Source organism: Pseudophryne corroboree, chromosome 4 (genome assembly GCF_028390025.1).
Source record: "Pseudophryne corroboree isolate aPseCor3 chromosome 4, aPseCor3.hap2, whole genome shotgun sequence".
Lineage (NCBI taxonomy): Eukaryota > Metazoa > Chordata > Amphibia > Anura > Myobatrachidae > Pseudophryne > Pseudophryne corroboree.
In genome coordinates this window covers 373,593,390-373,601,795 of record NC_086447.1, presented here as the reverse complement: position 1 = coordinate 373,601,795, position 8,406 = coordinate 373,593,390, and positions in this window count along the sequence as shown.

Genomic DNA, 8,406 nt, shown 5'->3' with positions numbered 1-8,406 from the left:
CACAGACCATGAAAAAACTGTACTGTTCTGGCCAGAAAGGTACAGTTGGAGGGTATGTAATGGTGTCACTATTTATATTTTAAGTACAGTGCCTGAACAACAACTGTAGCGATAAAGCCCATTCCATTGTTTAAATGCGGAGGTGATAATTGAACTTTGCTTTTATCCTTTATTTTCTTTGACATTGTCTGTAACCTGTTTGTACTTACCATAATCTTTGTAATCAATTTTTGTATCTATAAGCTCTGAAGTTATTCTTGAAATGAAAATGTATTTATTTATTTATAATTTATTTATTAACAGTTTCTTATATAGCGCAGCAAATTCCGTTGTGCTTTACAATATGAAATAACAATAACAAACTGGGTGATAACAAACAGTCATAGAGGTAGGGAGGCCCTGCTCGCAAGCTTACAATCTATAGGGAAATAGGCATGTGTACACAAGGAAAGGTGCTATCTATTGCATAGAATGAGAAGACATGTGAGGATATGGGTGGACTGTACAGAGTGGATGCGGTTTGATAGGAAGGTTTATGAAAGTTATGTGGGCGGTTCTGGAATTTGATATGCTTGACTAAAGAGGTGAGTTTTCAGGAAACGCTTGAAGGTTTAGAGACTAAAGGAGAGTCTTATTGTGCGTGGTAGGGCATTCCACAGAGTGGGTGCAGCCCGATGAAAGTCCTGCAATCGTGAGTGGGAGCGAGTAATGAGTGTGGATGAGAGACGCAGGTCTTGTGAAGAGCGAAGAGGTCGGGTTGGGAGATATTTTGAGATAAGCGAAGTGATGTACGTTGGTGTAGTTTGGTTAATGGCCTTGTGTGTGAGTAAAAGTATTTTATATTGAATGCGGTAGAGTACAGGTAACCAATGGAGGGACTGACAGAGTGGATCTGCAGTCGATAAAGGTCTAGCGAGGAAGATAAGCCTGGCCGCTGCATTCAGAATGGATTGTAGTGGTGAGAGTCTCGTTTTGGGAAGACCAGTTAGGAGACTATTGCAATAATCAATGCGGGAGATAATGAGAGCGTGGATTAGAGTTTTAGCAGTGTCTTGTGTAAGGTATGGTTATATTTTGGATATGTTTTTTAGATGCATGTAACATGATCTTGAGACAGATTGAATGTGGGGAGCAAAGGACAGATCAGAGTCAAGGATGACACCTAGGCAGCGAGCTTGTGGGGTAGGGTAGTCGGGTTTTCAACAGTGATAGAGATATCAGGTTGGTACCTACTATTGGCCAGTGGAAATATAATTAACTCTGTCTTTGAAATATTCAGTTTGAGGTGGCGAGATGTCATCCAGGATGAAATGGCAGAAAGGCATTCGGTGACACGGTCCAGTACAGATAGGGACAAGTCAGCGGAGGATAGGTAGATTTGAGTATCATCTGCGTACAGATGATACTGAAAACCAAAAGAGCTGATTAGTTTACCAAGAGATGAGGTATAGATAGAGAAAAGCAGAGGACCCAAGACTGAGCCTTGCGGTACTCCAACTGAAAGAGGTAGCGAAGAGGAGGTAGATTCAGAGAAGCGAACACTGAAGGAGCGATTAGATAGGTAGGATAGGAACAAAGAAAGGGCTGTGTCTTTAAGACCTAGGGATTTTAGTGTCTGTATGAGAAGAGAGTGGTCTACAGTGTCAAATGGAGCAGGTAAATCTAGAAGAATAAGTAGTGAGTAGTGGCCTTTAGACTTCGTAGTGACCAAATCATTAACCCCTTTAGTCAGTGCTGTCTCTGTGGAATGTTGGGAACGGAAGCCTGACTGAAGTGGGTCCAACAAAGTGTATGAGTTAAGAAAGTGTGTGAGTCGAGTGTAGGCAGGTCTCTCAAGTAGCTTAGAGAGACAAGGGAGCTGAGAGATAGGGCGGTAGTTTGAGAGAGCATTAGGGTCAGAATTTAGTTTTTTTTTAAATGGGAGTAATCACTGCATGCTTGAAGAGTGAAGGAAAAATACCAGTAGAGAGAGAGAGAGAGAGATTACAGATGCTAGTTAAGGTAGGGATGAGCACCAAAGACAGAGCTTTACTTATTTGTGAGGGTAAAGGATCAAGAGGAGAGGTAGTAGAGAAGCAGGATGAGAAGAGTGATGATACTTCATCTTCATTTGTGGGATCAAATGAAGAAAGAGTGCCAGAGAGTTCAGGTAAAGAACGGAGCAGGTCACTGGCTGCCGAAGTGCATACCATTTCATCTTGAATCTTATCAATCTTCTCCTTGAAGTAGGAAGCAAGATCCTGTGCCTTGATAGTGGCTGGTGGGGTAGGTGCGGGAGGATTTAAAAGTGATTTAAATGTATTAAAGAGTCGTTTGGGGTTAGAGGCTTGAACAGAGATAAAAGTTTGGAAATATGTTTGTTTGGCAGTGTCCAGGGCATTTTTATAAGAATGGTAGACAGTCTTATATGTGAGGAAGTCACTTGAAATACGAGATTTACGCCACTGACGTTCAAGTTTTTGTGTGAGTGTTTGTAGTTGTCTTGTTAATTTGGAGTGCCATGGGTGACATCTAGGCCTACGTGGAGTGTGATGGGTAGCTGGAGCCACTTCATCAAGGGCTAGTTCTAGAGTCTCATTAAGGTGTGATACAGCCATCTCAGGAGAGGTGAATGCAGAAATAGGTGAAAGCAGTTGTTGAAAGTTTATAGTTCTTATATTCTGTGTTCCTAGACCTACAGCCTTGTGAGGGGCATGCTATTTATTTTTAAAGCCTATATACTGTGAGCAGAACCTTGGGGCTGCTCAAGGAGGAGTCCCCTGTTAGAACAATCCCCTTGGTGGTGGTAGAGGTATATTTTATTTCTTTTGCGTCCTAGAGGATACTGGGGTCCACATTAGTACCATAGGGGTATAGACGGGTCCATTAGGAGCCTTGGGCCCTTTAATAAATCTATAGTGTGCACTGGCTCCTCCCTCTATGCCCCTCCTACCAGACTCAGTTTAGAAAACGTGACCGGATGAGCCGGTCACGCTTAGGGAAGCTCCTGAAGAGTTTTCTACATTGATTTTTTCTGTTTGTTATATTCAGACAGTGCTGTTTGGCAACAGCCTGTCTGCTTCGTGGGACTTAGGGGGGAGAATGGCCCAACCTCCTTCAGGGTTAATGGTCCTGTTCCCCGCTGACAGGACACTGAGCTCCTGAGGGTCCTATTCGCAAGCCCCACCATGGCGAGCGTATGGTCCCGCAGCACGCCGCCACCCCTAACAGAGCCAGAAGTAAGAAGAGTGGTGAGTAGGTGGCCGGTGTCCCGGTTAGCGGGTCACCAGCTGAAGTGGCAGCATAAGGAGGCAGGCTGCACTGTTGTGTGCATGTGTTCCGCTGTGAGGGGCGCGCTGAGCCACTACTTACATTACCCACACTGGCAATCTAGCTTACAGGGATTCTAACCCACTGTTAAGCACCATGCATACCTCAGCCAGTATAAAAAAAAATGGGAAGACCATGCACCACGGGGCGGGGCTTCACTATGAGCAGACCAAGCAGCTCACCAGCGACATTTTCCCTCTGCAGCTCTACACAGACAGACTGGCAGGGATGCGCAGCCCCTCCACAAAGACTCCAGCTTGCCTCAGTGGTACCAGGGGGTCATATTAAAAAGGGGGAGCAGTATTAGAATACTGAGCCTTTATTAAGAGGGCTTAGTCTGCGACCCAGCTAACCAGGGCCGGTGCAAGGTTTCACGGCACCCTAGGCAAAACTTCTGCCTACTGCCCCTTGCCCCTACCTGATCTTCAGGAGAAAGGCATACTGCTGCTCTCCCCAACCCCGTCTGTTGTATGGCTGCTCTCTTCTCCCCATCTCGCCAGTCTGTGTGGTCTCCTGCTGCCCCCCTCAACCCCACTCTATTAAATGTCTTCTGTTCTATCCCCTCCACCATCTGTGTGCATGCCAGCTGCTCATCTCCGCGCCGCCCCCCCCCCCCCCCATCCCCCAGACTGCTGCTCTCCCCCTCTTTTTTTATTAAATGCAGAGAGTGCACTGTGCAGCCACCTTATCTGCAGGCTGCGATGAAGTGTTGGGACTGAGTATTCTGTGAAAGAGCCTGGAATGAAGAGCAGCACCGCATGTCACCCCCAGCCAAGACTCCAGGAGCTGTCAAAGTTACTGCCTGTGCCAGGTGGAGCTGGATGCTGCAATACAGGAGCTTGGCAGTCGCGGCTACTGTAGATACGAGTGCCAGGGAGATTGCGGCGGCTATGAGATGTAGGACCACACTACTTTTTTTTTGCAGCTGTAACAGACCGCCCCTTCAGTTCCCGGCGCCCCTAGGCAGCTGCCTAAAGCTGCCTAGTGGAAGCTCCGGCCCTGCAGCTAACCTTATAATTAACTATAGGGGCACTGTGTGGCTGGCTCCATCATACTCTGTGTCTCCCTAGGGGGCTCTGTGTGGGTTAACTGTGCTTTTTACCTATTCATTGTCACGTCTAGCAAAGTTTGAGGATCCGGCAGCTGAGACTTGCCCGAGGAGGTAGATGGCTGTGGGGTGAGCAAGATGAGGGGGTTGGATATAGTTCCTTCGCATGGGACACGGAACAATGAAGAACGTAGGCGGGGTTGAAAGTCAAAGAATAGTATTTATTATGTACAGGGCTGAGGTAGAGAACTGTGGCTGGAGCACGTTGGTTAAAGAACGTAGTTGCGGATAAAGCACTGCAGGTTGTGGCTGGAAAGACAAGGTTGTGAATAATGAGCTGCGGAACTGCGGATGGTGGTTAAAAGATGTGGCTGGAGGTAGGAACTGTGGACTGTGATTTGAAAGACGAGACTGTAGATAATGAACTGTGGAACTGTGGATGGTAGTTGAAGACGTGGCTGGAGACGAGGACTGTGGACTGTGGTTTGGAGGATGAGGCTGAAGATAACAATCTGCAGGTTGTGGTCGGTGGTACAAAGACGTGGCTGGTGAAGTGGCTGGTGAAGAACTGTGGAGTGTGGCTTGACAGACGAGGCAGAAGACCCAGGGCCGACTGTGCCCAAAGGGTCTTACTGGACCGGGTTTTCCAGGAGCGCTTCCACAGGCAGTAGCAGGTTAGAAACGGCAGGACTGCAGCAGCAACAGAGAACCGACCAAGCAGGAGCAGGAGTAACCAGAATACGACAAGGATCCTGGGAGCACAGTCTAAAGCACCTATAACAGGGTTGTAACTTGAAGCACTGGCGTCCCTGTCCTAAACCAGCCCCCTTTTATAGGGAGAGCCTACCCTGGATTGGCTGGAAGAAACAGGAAACAGGAACTATGCTTAAAACTTGGTCTCCAACATGGCGGCGCCCAGTAATGCAGACCTTTCTGCAAAGCCACATTGCTCACTGCCTCTGGTCTCCTAGCAACGGCTCAGCAAGAGCGACCCGCTGTAGCGGCATCCCGCCGCCACGAGCGGACCCCCTCACCGCCGCCACTGCTGCCCACGGACCCGGCGCAGCAGCCCACCTCCGCCACTGCCCGCATACTGCCAGAGAAGCCAGCCCCGCGGCCCCAGCGTACCGGTAAGACTCCGGACGCTGACATTCATCCTGTATGTGTGTGTGTTCTTTTACATTTTACTGTATCAAAGGAGTGTATTTCATGCACAGCAGAGTGTTTTTTTCACTCAAGGGGAGCCCTACAGTGTACTCAGGATAGTACACATTCCCAGGCTAGTGGGTTCGGACCAGTATGGTTGGATTCAATAAAAAAGGGATGATCTCAAATATTTCACATAAATTATTTCAAAATGAGAAGGAGACGCAATACTTAAGACAATCTGTGGATGACCTGATGAATAGAGATTCAGTGGCCATTCCAGAGTCTCAGACCCCTACCATTTGTTCACGAAAGCGTACAATAGCCCAAATCATGCAGACTGATACTGATGATTATGTATCAGACATTGAGGAGGGTGAGGAGGACTCGGGAGGGGGGGATGCAGCTTTGTCACAGGGAATTCAGGCCCTGATAGAGGCTATTAGAGATGTCCTGCACATTCCTGACAAAGCGACAGAGGATGATGAGGAATCTTATTTCAATGTAAAAAAGAAATCCTCTGCTACTTTCCCTGCATCTAAGGAATTAAATTCCTTATTTGAAGAAACTTAACTTGGTCTAATCCTGATAAGAAGTTTCAGATCCCTAAAAGGTTACTCACATCTTCCCCTTTTCCTCAGGGCGATAGAAAAAATGGGACGCATAGGTATATAGATTATCACGTAAAATAGTTTTACCGGTCCCGGGGGCAGCCTCCTTAAAAGATTCGACAGACCGCAAGATTGAGACCACTCTCAAATCTCTGCACACAGCTGCGTGCGGGGGTGGCCCAGAGACCCACTATTGCTTGTGCTTGGATCGCTAGGGCCATTGCAAAATGGTCAGGTAACCTAATTGAGGGGTTAGTTTCCTTACCAAGAGGTGAGATGATTTAACTCCTGCAATATATACAGGACTCTGCTAATTTTATGGTGGAAGCCATAAAATAAATTGGATTGCTCAATGTATGCTCCACGGCCATGGCAGTGTCAGCACGCAGGGGCCTATGGCTATGTCAGTGGACGGCGGATGCGGATTCCAGAAAGGGTGTGGAAAGCCCACCCTTCACAGGCGAGGCACTGTTTGGTGACGAACTGGATACGTGGATATCCAAGGCTACGGCGGGTAAGTCTACATATCTTCCTTCCGCAGCCCCACCAGCTAGGAAGACCTACTGTGCTCCGACTCTGCAGTCCTTTCGGACAGCAAAATTTAAACATAAAGCCAAGGGCTCTTCTACAGCCTTCAAAGGCAAAAGTGGTAAACCCAGAAAACAAGCAAATGCAAGTTCACAGGAACAGAACTCCAGTTCTGCTTACTCAAAGCCTTCAGCATGATGGTGGACCTCTCTGCCTGGGAGACAGGCAGGTGGGAGCCTGACTAAGAGATTTCAGTCACATATGGGCGACGTCATGCCAGGATCCCTGGGTCAAAGAGGTCATCGCCCAGGGGTACAGACTGGAGTATCAGGAACTATCACCTCACAGATTCTTCAAGTCAGGCTTACCAGCTTCTCAGGAGGCAAGTATAAATTTACAGGATGCAATTCAAAAACTGGTACAGACTCAGGTCATTATTCCAGTTCCACCTCAGCTACGGACCAGGGCACTAGCGCACGCAGGGGGGGTTTCTGAGTACCCAGAAACCCCCTATGACAGACCAAGTTGTTGTCGATATAAGCAAAAAACCGAAGCCGCCCGCGACCCGCTGTTTAAACCCCGCACCCTCCGGGTTTGGCCCCGCCCCTTCAAACACCCGTGAATCGCGGGTCGTGCACTTCCCTGCGCTGTGGTGCAGATGTGTGTAATTAACAAACTTGCTAATGTTGGATTGCATTTTTTTTTTGTATTTGCAATGCAATCAATCTGATTATTTATACTTGTAATTTTAAATGGACTGACCTGAGCTGCAGGCTGAGGGTGAAATTAAGGAGGCAGACAGAGCTTGAAATGGCCAATTGTGGTGGAGGGTTTATCCCTCAGTCTTTGGCATTGACCCCAAAAGACAACTTTTAATGGGGTCACTAGGAGAGAGGTTATTGGTTGGGGTTGGCCAATTAGAAGTGGGGCAACCTGTATGAGGGGCGTCAGTTCATCACAGTTGCCCGGAGGCAAGTTCATACCAGTTGCCCCCCCCCCTTATATTTAGATAAATATATATACGTATGTATGTGTGTGTGTGTATGGAGTGTTCTGAATTTTTTTCTTATATACTGTATATATTCATTTCATTGTCTTTTATTTTAAATCACTCATTTCTTAGCAGTCATACCCAGGATTAGAACACACTGACTGCAGACACTTTACTGATGGAGCTATTTGCTCCAGTACAGGAAGCATGAGAATTGTAACTATATGAAGTTATGTGTAATTGTCAGAGAAGTAACTTCATATAGTGAAAAGATAGCGGCAGCCATCAATTAACTTACTTCAATGGTGTCACAGAATGGGGGGAGAAGAGCCCCCCTTCAGAGCAGGAGCCCGGCGGCAAATGACTCCGTTGCCTCCCAGAGTTCTGCCTCTGCTTCCACGCCTTTCCTGGAGTCTGCATCAGCAGTCCACTGGCGTAGCCACAAGCCCCTGCGTGCTGACACTGCCATATCGGTGGTGCGTGCATTAAGCAAACCAATCTCTTTTATGGCTTCCAACATAAAGTTTGCAGAGTCCTGTATATGCTGCAGGACTAAAACAACGTCCCCGCTAGACAAGAAATGTAACCCCTCAATTAGGTTACCTGACCATTTAGCAATGGCTTTTGTGATCCACGCACATGCAATAGTGGGTCTCTGGGCCACCCAAGCAGCTGTGTACAATGATTTGAGTGTAGTCTCAATTTTACGATCAGCCATATCTTTTAGGGAGGCTGCACCAGGGACAGGATATTCAATTTTTCGTGACAGCCTA